This window comes from Vombatus ursinus, unplaced genomic scaffold (genome assembly GCF_900497805.2).
Source record: "Vombatus ursinus unplaced genomic scaffold, bare-nosed wombat genome assembly UNPS02014791.1, whole genome shotgun sequence".
Classification (NCBI taxonomy): Eukaryota; Metazoa; Chordata; class Mammalia; order Diprotodontia; family Vombatidae; genus Vombatus; species Vombatus ursinus.
The window spans coordinates 66,937,431-66,949,688 of NW_020954569.1; positions in this window are offsets into that span (position 1 = coordinate 66,937,431).

Genomic DNA, 12,258 nt, shown 5'->3' on the forward strand with positions numbered 1-12,258 from the left:
GATTGTCAAATACAGTTCGAAGGCAGTTCTTCCTTGACTCCAAGTCCAATGCTGTTATCATGCCATGGTCACAGAACTACTAAATGTCAGAGTCAGAATTTTAATCAGTCTTTCCTAACTCTAACAACCACAAAGAAAGAGTAAGGAGGGTAGAGAGATGGAACAAGTAAGAAGGAATTGAGACTTCAGAGCCTGGCTAGTTGGAAAAGAACCTTTTACAAAAAAAAAAATAGAAAAATCCTAAACAGAAGCTGAAAATAAAATTTTAATAACAAAGACTAGGCATTAGAATTTCTGCTCCGCTTGCTTTGCAATAAATAACTTTAAGAGAGAGTGAAAGGTCAGGTTTAGGGGTGGTATCAGCAACAAAGAAAAGGGGGAGAAAAACTTCACTTAAAGGTTTAAAGAGGTTAAATTTTTTAAAGTTTGAATGGAACAAAAAAGTTATAAAATATTAACATTTCTCGCAGAATCATTCATTAAAAATATGTGAGTGAATACTAAGCCATTTTAATCTGGCAATAATACAAATGAAAGAAATGATTTCAGAAAGGAAGACAGCATTACTGAGACCAGTGTGACTCTAAGCACTCCCTGGCTGTCTGCTGAATAAGAACTGAAAATGAATGAGAAATATATCTAATTCACAATCAAAGAAAAACAATCCCAACCCAGAGTCATCAAACACTTGTACTGCAGGCATAGAATAAGTCAATAACCACAGTTGAGCCCTGTTGACCAGGTCACTGTCCTAGGCACCTGGGGATGTGCCAAGGATATGAGGGTGACAAAGGGGTAACAAAATTTGCTTTGTGAGTTAGTCAGCTAGCTGCCCCTCTTCTAATGGAGGGAACCAGAAAAATATACTCGAAAAAGACAAAATTCAACACAATCTATCCATCTATTCACAAGCATTTATTAAGTATTTAATATGTGCCATGTACTGAAAAGTCAAAAAACAGTCCCTGCAGTCCCTGTACCAAGAGTTTACATTCTATTATATACAAGATGCATACAGAATGTTGTTATTGTTGTTGAGTCATTTTTCAGTCCTGTCCAACTCTTGGTGACTTCTTTTAGGGTTTTTTTTTGGCAATGATGCTGGAATGGTTTGCCATTTCCTTCTCCAGCTCATTTTATAGATGAGGAAACTGAGGCAAACAGGATTAAGTGACTTGCCCAAGGTCACACAGCTAGTAAGTGTCTGGGGCTAGATTTGAACTCAGGAAGATCACTCTTCCTAACTTCAGGCTCAACACTCTGTCCACTGCATCACCTTAGAGGAGAAGGCTCTAGCAATTGGGAGAAAGAAAATAAATCATTACAGGCTATATGAAGGAGGCAAGCTAAGTCCTGGGGGAGGAAGCCAGAGATTCTAACCATCAGAGTTAAAGGAAAACAATCTGCGAATGGAGGGATAACTAGTGCAAAGTTCATTGAGATCTGTGATTGAATGAATAAATGAATGGAAAAAAAAAACGTTTATTAGGAACTATGCTAAGCACTGGATACCTAATAGAAAGTTAGAAACAGTCTCTACTCTTAAGTAGCTCAAACTCTAATTGGGTCAGGGTGACAACATGTATTACAAATCAAATGGAAAGGTCCCATAATTCTTATGGTGGAGTGGCAAAACAGATGGTAATAATACATTTTCTTTATTTAAATTTTCTTTTAAATTTTGAACTTAAGCACATTTTTATATATATGGCAGAACACAAAAAGAGGGTTGTATGGGAAACCATCAATCTACTTTTTATGCCACTTGGATTTATTTTTAAAGTATGTAATGCATTCCAATTATTTTCAAAATTGTCCTGCTTGTCTGTGCTTCCTTCTGAATTTGCTTCTGTTCTCCCCTGTACCTTTTTTAAAAAATGTTTCAAAGGCCCTTTTTGCCTTGGTCATCATGTTACTTCTGCCCATACTCCTCAAACACCTTCCCCCTCTAAAAAACAGAGAGAAAGAAAAAGAAACTCATTTAAAAAAATAAGCAGAGTCAAGCAGAATAGATCTGTACAATGTCCATATCCAGAAATGAATGTCTCTGCATGTTGAGTCCATCAATTCTCTTCCAGGAGGTAGGTAATGTGCTTTATAACAGCTTCTCTAGAGACACTGGTTAGTCATTACATTGATCAGAGTTCTTAAGTCTTTTTTTTTTGGTAACTTAATTTTGTCTATTAACAAAAAATGTATTTTTTCTATCCTTTCTACATCCCATTCTGGAAAAAAAAATGAAGAAAAACAAAACATTTGTGACAAACGTGCACAGTCAAGCAAAACAAATTCCCTCATTGGCCATGTGTACACACACACACACACACACACACACACACACACACACACGTTCATCACAGTGTATACTCTGAATCCATCTTCTCCCTATCTAGAGGAGAATAGCGTACTTCACCATCAGTCCTCTGGAGTTCCATTTTGTCATTATTTTGATTAGAGTTTTTAAGTCTTTCAAACTTGTTTTTCTTTGTAAAATTGTCCCTGTATAAGCTGTTCTTGTTCATTATTATCCAAGGTTTTCTGAAATTGTCTCTTCTGTAATTTCTTAGGTCATAATATTATTCCATTACCTTCATATTCCACAGTTTGCTCAGACAGAGCAAAACTCAGTTGACAGCCATCTTAGAACCAGAAAGGGAGGGAGTAACCTTTGATTGGGGAATTAATTTTGTTTAATGTCATTTCCACTGATAATACCATGTCTGTTTTTGATGATGAACCATTTGAAAGTGGCATGGATTTCGGTAGCAAGAAATTCTTTTTTCTGGGGAGAAAGTTGACTTTATCAGCTCCCATGGGTTCAGTTATCATCTCTAGACAAATGATTCCCAGATCCATATATCCAATCCTAATCTGTCTCTGAAATACCAGTCCAACATCAATACATCATCTCAAATTGGTTATTCTGTAGTCACCCCAAACTCAATATATCCAAAGCTAGTTATTTCTTTCTCCATAGCATCTCTTCTGTAAGTTATAATAATAAAAATAATAATGATAACTATCATTTTTATAGCTCTTACTCTGTGTCAGGTGTGCTAAGCACTTTATGAACATTATTTCATTTTATCCTCATTAAATCTCCTTTATATGCCCTGTTCTCTCTGGTCACAGAATCCTGGACTTCCTTTAGGCCCTTATCACCTCTTGCTTCACCATTGCAATAGCCTTCCAATTGGTCTCCCTGCCTTAAGTTTCTTCTCACTCAAGTCTATCTTGCACATAACTGGCAAAGTAAATTTTTTCAGCCATAGCTTTGACCATGTCGTCCCCCCCCCCCCCCCCCATACTCAACAAACTCCAGTTTGAGCTTATGTCTAAGATCAAGTATAAACTCGTCTGTTTGGCATTTAAAGTTCTTGACAACCTGGCTCCTTTCCATCTTTCCTGTCTTCCTGCCTTTATTTATAACTTCCCTCTACCTAGTGTGTCCTGCACACATATTAACCAGCTTGTTCCTGACATATAAGATTTCTGTCCTGTGTACTTGCTGCCCACCCTCACCCCTTATGCCTTAACTGCTGTCAATACTCAGCTTAAATGCCACTTTCTTTATGGGGTCTTTTCTGGTTCCCCCAGGATGACCCCAGCTGATAGCGTCTTCCTCTCCAAGGTTAGCTTTCTTCTACTCCATATATATCTTGTATAAATCTAATTATATACACGTTGTCGCCCCATTAGAATATAAACTTGAGGGCAGGGACTAGTTTTGCTTTTTTTCTTCATGCCCCAGAGATAAGCCCAATACCTGACTTAGTAAGGTCTTAGTAAATGCTTGTGGATTAATTGATTGAATGGTTGATAAGAGTCCTAGGGAAGCAACCATGATAGAATAGAGGCTCCTAGAGAGCAAAGATTATTTCTACTTTTGTATTTAGTACCTAGCAAATAGTAGGCATTGGATAAATGCTTGTTATTTTGATAGATGGATTGGGGAAAGAACATTGGACTGGGAGTCAGGAGATCTGAGTTTTCTGGAGGCTCTCCTACTTATTATTTGGGTGACTATGCACATTCATTCAATCAACAAGCATTTATTTAACTCAAACTCTAAGCTTGGCTCAGGATCTTCAAAAGAAAACAAAATGACCTTAAGGAGCTCAGGTCCTATGAAGGAAACAACATGTAAGTACAAAAGTAAATGTAAGGCAACTCTAGAGGTGAGGTAGGAGGGAGAAGCTAGCTTCAGAGGAGATCTGGAAAGACCGAGGGCAAGGAGAAATATAGCAGATGGCTCTTGAGCTGAATTTTGAAAAAAATTAGAGATTCTAAAAGGCAGAAGGTGAGGAGAGAGTATATTTCAACCAAGGGGCCTATACAAAGACACAAAGATATATGAAATGTAATGTTGTATATGAAGAACAGTAAGAAGCCAAGTCTGACTGGGCCACAGAGTACACAAAGGGGAATAATGTTTAATAAGCCTGAAAAGGTCAGTTGGAGTCAGATTGTGAAGGGCTTTAAATACTAAACACAGGATTTTGTATTTTATCTTCTGGTCAATAGTGAGAAAGCCAGATAGAGAATGACATAGTAAGAGCTTTGTGCAATGGAACTCTCCCTTTGGTAACTATGTGGAGGATAGACTGAAGAAGAAAAAGCCCTGAAACAGGGGGCCCTATTAAGAGGCAGTTTCAGTAGTTCAGGAAAGAGTTAATGGGGAAGAGTAGTCATGTCAAACTCAAATAGAAAGGGGGAGGAAGATGGGCATGAAACTAACATAAGGATCCCTGCTAACTACATTTTGACTTTGAAAACCACATATTAACATTATCTGTGTCCTATTGTATTTTTTTTTGGTTAAATATTGCTCAATTACATTTACATCTGGTTCTGGCTGAATTTGGGAGTGTTGTTGGCTACTGTATGGCAGAGAAAGCATGTTTGACACCTCTAGAGTAGAGGATAATGGTTTTGTGAATGGAGAGAAGGGGGAAGATGAGGGAAATATGGAGGTAGAATTTACAAGAGTTGAAAATAATTGGATATGAGGGGTGGTGGTGGTTGTTGTTGTTTAGTTGTTTTTCAGTCGTGTCTGACTCTTCATGACCCCATTTGGAGTTTTTTTTTGGCAAAGACACAATAATGGTTTACCATTTCCTTCTCCATCTCATTTTACCAATGAGGAACCTGAGACAAGCAAGGTTAAGTGACTTGCCCAGGATCACACAGCCAGTAAGTGTCTGAGACCAGAGTTGAACTCAGGTCTTCCTGATTCCAGACCCTGTGGATATACTGTGCCAAGGGGTACAGAAGAATAAAGAGGGGAACATTCTTCAAGTTGGCTGACTTGGGTGGCTAGAAGGATGATGATGCCCTCCACAGAAGAAAAGTGAGGGAGAAGTCTGGAGTGGGAGTGACTTGGACAGATAATCTCATTTCATTGAAATTTGTTCTCCTGTAAAATGAGGCAGCTGAACTATAATTACCCATCCCATCTCTAAGATCTCTTTTAGTTCTCTGGTAAATTCAATACCTCCTTGTGATTTTAAATTCTTTTAGCTGAAGTGTTTGTTTGGCTTGGTTTTTAATGCAGAAGTGGGAAAATCACTGTCCTAATTAAAAAAAAAGCCATTCTTGTTTTTCTCACTGGAGTCATCAGGTGTCCCTGTAGAAATTCAAGCAAACTGCTGGTCGGAGAAAGGCTGGGCTGCAGGCTTCCATCACACAGAGGCCTTTTCTGTTTTTCTGGGGCAGTTAATATAGAAAAACTGATTACAGCATAAGCCGGCATCTCCAGAAGGACAGGTTATGAGGTAGCCTTGTCTTCATAGTTCCAAGACCCAACAATCTTGTTTAATAATCGAAGTTCACCAAAGAGATCAGTCAAGCAGCCCTAGAAATACGGCTTAATAAGATTCAAATCTTAAAGGTGGCCCAGTCAAGAGGGAGCCTGCCCCCTCCATCAAGCAGGTAGTTTGGCTTGGCTTTTGAAACAGAAAAGTGTTCTGTGATGTCAACAGTAGTGAATGACTTTAAAAGGGGGAAAAAAACACAATCCTTTGATCTTCCTGCCAACCAGGAATAGAAAACATACTGGACTCTGCAAAGGTGTGTGATCCCTTAACTAAAGCAGGGAGCTGTGATCAATAGGTTTCTGTAGGTCAGTACAGTACAGGCCTCTAGACCCCTGAAGTTATAAATCCATGACCGTCAATTCAATGAAAGTAAGTTTTTCTTGGCAGGGAGGGGTTGCCCCAATAGTAGCCACCATGAGACTATTTTCTGTTCATATAAAAATGAGGCTAAATTTGCTTTTAATCAATAATTGTTTAAAAACCCATTGCTTTCCCCAAACTCCATTCTGTTCTATTCAACAACCATTTTTTCAATGCCTACTATGTGACAGATACTATGCCAGGCCCTGGAGAATAAATATAAAGTTGAAACAAATTGCCCTCATGGAATTTACATTCTATTGGACGAGCTACCACTATCACCACCAAAATAAAGTTTGTAATTAGATATATGTATGTGTGTGTGTATATACATATGTAATTAGTATTATTGTAATAAATAGTATCAATAATTGTAATAAAGTGAATCATTTTCTCATTTCTCACCTGGCTATACTACTTTGGGACTTCTCTGATTTCTCCACCATGCCTTGCCCCGCCCCCCTCCCACATACTTTTCAGCTTTGTGAGTTGTCTTTCTTTATCAGATTATAAGCTCCTTGAGGGCAAAGGCTGATTTTCCATAGTTTTTATTTTTTTTAAAGGCAATTGGGGTTAAATGACTTGCCCAGAGTCACACAGCTAGTAAGTGTCAAGTGTTTGGTCCGAGGCTGGATTTGAACTCAGGTCCTCCTGACTTCAGGGCTGGTGCTCTATCCACTGCGCCGCCTAGCTACCCCGATTTTCCATAGTTTTATCCCCAGCACTTAACTCAGGGTCTGGCACATAGTAGGCACTTAATAAATGTTTATTGAGTATTTTGTTGACTACTGAATCAATGTTTTTTAAATATATGCTAGCCCAGCACTCTACCAGATTCTAGGGATACAGAGACAAAACCAAAGCAATCCCTACTCTCAAGGAACTTACATTCTATTCTTTTGGAGAAACAACATATACACATGTGAGGTCAAACTATATACAAAATAGCGATGAGCTTATTTGACTGTGAGAGTTATTAGCTGCTAGAGGGATCATGTAAGAAGTGGCATTCAGATCAAGTTTTGAAGAAGCTAAGAATTCTGAAAAGCTGAGTTGAGGAGAGACTGCATCCTGGGCACAGAGGAAGACTTTTGCAAAGAAAGACATGGAAAGAGAGGATGGAATTTTGTGTGACTGGACCACAGTGAGGAGGTTACTCATAACACATTTGACGTACTTTATCTCATTTAATCATCATAATTTCAAGCAGTAGATATTGCCAGTATTATTATCCCCATCATACCCATGAAGAAACTAAGACTCAAAGAGATTAAATTATTTGCCCATGGTCACACAGCTATTATGAAAGTAATGAGAGTTTGAATACTAGTAGAGAAAAATGAATCAAAATTTGAAGATTTAGATTAGCCATAACACTTTGGTGGTGAGGTTATTTGGGTTATTTGTCCTGTGATGAAGGGCATGGTCTCAGTAAAACCTGGCATGACTCATGTGAACTGATGCAAAGTGCAGTGAGCAGAACCAAGAGAATCATCTACACAGTAAGAGCAATATTATAAAGATAATCAACTAGTAACTGATCAACCCAATCATCCACATAGTTTCAAAGGATTCATGGTGAAAAATGCTCTCAACCTCCAGATAGAAAACTGATGGGTTCAGAGTGCAGACTGAATTTTTTTCCCTCTTTCTTTCTTTTTTTTCCCTTTTTTTTTTAAGAACGTGAATAATGTGGAATTTTTTTTCATGACTTCATATTTGTAATGGGTTTTATATTTCTTGTCTTCTCAATGGCTAAGGGAAGGGTGGAGGGAGGATGAGAATTTGGAACTGAAAATGAAATAAAATTGAATGAAAAAATGTTGCCCTTCAAATTTATTTTTGGATGAATCATAAGTAAATAAAAATAATGAAAATTCCCTTGGGGTGGGGGGGTTGGCTAGGCGATGCAGTAGGTAGAGTATTGCCTCTGGAGTATGGAGGACCTGAGTTCAAATCTTGCCTCATACACTTACTAGGTATGTGGCCCTGGGCAAGTCACTTAACTCCCATTGCCTCAAAAAAAAAAAAAGGAAGAAAATTCCTTTTTTTATAGTATAGGCAGACACAGAATAATCTATCTGCCTATACTATAATTGATATTATAATGTTGTTGTTTTTGTTGTTGTTCAGTCGCATCCTATCCTTCATGACCCCATTTGGGGTTATCTTGCCAAAGATACTAGAGTGGTTTGCTATTTTCTTCTCCAGTGGATCCATTTTGTTAGGCAATCAGAGGTTAGGTGACTTGTGCAGAGTCACATAGCTAGGAAGTGTCCGAGACTGGATGTGAACTCAGGTTTTCCTGACTCCAGGCCCAGTGTTCTATTCACTGAGTCACCAGCTGCCTCATAATACATGTAGGCACATAGAATAATGCATCTGCCTTTACTATAATAATAATAACCATCTGCAGTAGAAAAAATTGGCCTTGAATTTTTAGCAAAGAATCCCTTGAACCTCTTCTCGGAGGAAGAAGTGGTCTTGGATCCTGGCTCTGACACTTTCTACTTCTGTGTCACTAGGTGCTTCATTTAACTTTCCTAAACTTTAGTTGCCTCAGCTGTATGTGTGTGTGTGTGTGTGTGTGTGTGTGCGTGCACATGTATGTATGTATGGTTGGTTGGTTGGACTGGATGACTTTGAAAGTCATTTCTAGCTCCAAATCTATGATCTGAAGATCCCATGAATTGGAAAGTTAAATGATAAAGGCTGGGTGATTTGCACTGCAATTCAAAGGTGGACAGGCTGTTGGAGCCCTGGCACTAAGTAAAGTGTTTTGTTAGCAATTAAGTCAGGCACACCAGAGATGAATCTCATAAATAAGAGAAGCTAAGCTTGTACCTGCATTCCTGAGAGAATGGAGAGTAGAAGGGAGGGTTGTATGTGTGTGATAATTATTCTGTCTGTTTCGATTTCTTTTCTAGGCAATATCAATAATAAATATTTTTCTGTGTCTCATAAATACCACCAGTGATTTCTTTACACACCAGGGAAGAGAAGCTGAGGAGAAGCTAAAGCTTTAAGCTGACTGGAAGGCTGACCTAGATCTGTGCTTAAAACCCTCCTCCTCTTAGAAATATTTATATTCAGGGCTTCCAGTATCTAGGACCTAGAGCTGTCAGGGACCTTAAAGATCATCTAGTCCAAAGATGTCTTTTGACAGAATGGGAAACAATTTCAGAGAGTATTAAAATCACAGACTTAACCTGAAGGAAATCTTAGAAATTGTTTTTTCCAGTGGTTCTCAAAGTGTGGTCCAGTAATCCTTGAGGATTGCTGAGACATTTTCAAGGGGTCATTGAGATCAAAACTATTGTCATAATACTACTAAGACATTTTAATTTCTGTTATAATAAATAGTCAATAAACATTTATTAAGTGCCTATTATGTGCTAGGCACTGTGCTAAGTGCTGGGGATACAAAAAGAGGCAAAAGACAGTCCTTGTCTTTAAGAAACTCACAATCAGTCAAAGGATATGAATAGGCAATTTTCAGATGAAGAAATCAAAGCTATCCATAGTCATATAAAAATGCCCTAAATCAATATTAATCAATATTGAAATGCAAATTAAAACAACTCTGAGTTACCACCTCACACCTATCAGATTGGTTAATATGACAGAAAAGGGAAAACCTCACTGTTGGTGGAATTGTGAACTGATCCAACCATTCTGGAGAAGAATTCGGAGCTATGGTCAACGGGCAATCAAACTGCATACCTTTGATCCAGCAAAAACACTACTAGGTCTGTTTCTGAGAGAAAGAGAGAGAGAGAGAGAGAGAGAGAAGAAAGAAAGGAAGGAAGGTAGGAAGGTAGGAAGGTAGGAAGGAAGGAAAGAAGGAAAGAAGGAAGGAAGGAAGGAAAGAAGGAAGGAAGGAAAGAAGGAAGGAAGGAAGGAAGGACCTTTTTGTACAAAAATATTTTTAGCAGCTCTTTTTGTGGTGGCAAAGAATTGAAAATTGAGATGCCAATCAATTGGAGAATGTCTAACCAAGTTGTGGTATATGATAGTTATGGAATACTATTGTGTTATAAGAAATGACAAGCAAGCTAATTTCAGAAAAACCTGGAAAGACTTACATGAACTAATACAAAGTGAAGTGAGCAGAACCAGGAAAACGCTGTACATAGCAACAGCAATACTGTATGATGATCACTGTGGCATGACTTAGCTGTTCTCAGCCATACAATGATCCAAGACAATCCCAAAGTACTCATGACGAAAAACACTATCCACATCCAGAGAAAGAACTGATGAAGTCTGAATACAGATTGAAGCATGCTACTTTGCATTTTTTTTTATTTTTTATGTTTTTTTCCTTTTGTTCTGTTTCTTCTTTCACAACATGACTAATATGGAAATATGTTTTACATGATTACACATACATAACATATCAAATTACTTACCATCTTAAGGAGGGAGGGAGGAAATTTGGAACTCAACATTTTTTTTAAATTGAATGTTAAAAATTATCTTTACATGTAATTGAGAAAAAGTAAAATATTATTTTAAAAAAAAGCTCATGATATAATGGAAGAGACAAGCGAACAAATATGTAGAAACAAATTATATACAGGATATGTAGGAAACAAAGGGAAGGCAATAGAATTAGGAGGGGTTAGGAAAAGCTTCCTATAAAAGATGGGATTTTGGTTGGGACTTGAGGGAAGCCAGGAGATGAGGAAGGAGAGTACTCCAGGAATGAGGAACAGCCAGAGAAAATGCCCAGAGCTGACAGATAAAGCATCTTGTTTCTGGAACAGCAAGGAGGTCAGTGTCACTGGATCACACCGTACATGGAGGGAAATAAAGCATAAGACTAGAGAAGTAGGGAGTTATGGGGGAGTTGGTTGTAAAGGACACTGAACACCAAACAGAGGATTTTGTATTTGAGATCTATCTTTTTATCTAACTATTAATTAATAGATACATTAGATTAATTGCAAAGCCTCCACCTTGGATCACTCTCATCATTTGCTGCCTTTGATCCTACATGTGTGCTGCTAAACAAAGGTAGAGAAAACTATTTGATTTTTCTGACTAGGTCCACTACAAATTTGTTATACAACTTCAACTGGGGGGGCAGGTAGTGGTGCAGTGGATAGAGCACCAGCCCTGAAGTCGGGAGGACCTGAGTTCAAATCCGACCTCAGACCAAACACTTGACACTTACTAGCTGTGTGACCCTGGGCAAGTCACTTAATTGCCTTAAAAAAAAAAAAGAGCAGGGGTTAAAGTGGGGGATGGGGGGAGTGGAGGGGACATGGAAGGACTGAATCATAGTGTTATAGATTTAGAACCAGAACGGACTTCAGAGGCTCTCTAGTCTAGCCTCCTTATGTTATAGATAAGGAGACAAGCTAGAGTTTAAATAGCTTGCCCAGGCTCACAGAGGTAATAAGATGGCAAAGTCAGAATTTGAACACAGGTCCTCTGATTCCAAGGCCAATGTTTTTTTCAAGTAATGTGCTCTTTGCACTTTACCAAGAGGAATTGAAGTGTACACTTAGTTGAGCATAAGTAGACATTCAATAAATGAGTGGTTGAACCCAGATAAGGGTCTTAGAACAGCACTTTCTAATCAATCTGTCTGATGCAGTTGGTTTCCTCAGCTTAAAGATCTTCTTGGTGCTTTTGAAGAGAGGAGTAATTAGCACAGAAAGGAAACCTTCCAGAAAGAGGCCTCTTACCCTTTCAGATACAAATATCTCTTCAGCTCTTGATTTGAAAATCAAATCTGCTTGTATGGTATTTTCTGTGCAGAGAGAAAAAGGAGACTATAGAGGAGGCCTGAAGAGTTTTCTTTTTCTAAGTTTTTGTTTTTTAGTTTTTATTTATTTATTTATCTTCACTGTCTTTAGAACATGGCAGCCGAGAGGCTCAATTTGAACGCTGTAGAGAGACGGAGAATTAATCAAATAAGTAGGTGGAGGAGCCATCAAATAGGTTGAAAGCTATGAAAAACCTTGGGAGGAAAGAATATCAGAAAGGGGGGATCAACCTGCCAAATAATGATGAGAGCTCAAAAAAGGTGAGGGTTGAGAAAAAATTATTAAATTTAGCAATTAAGAGGTCA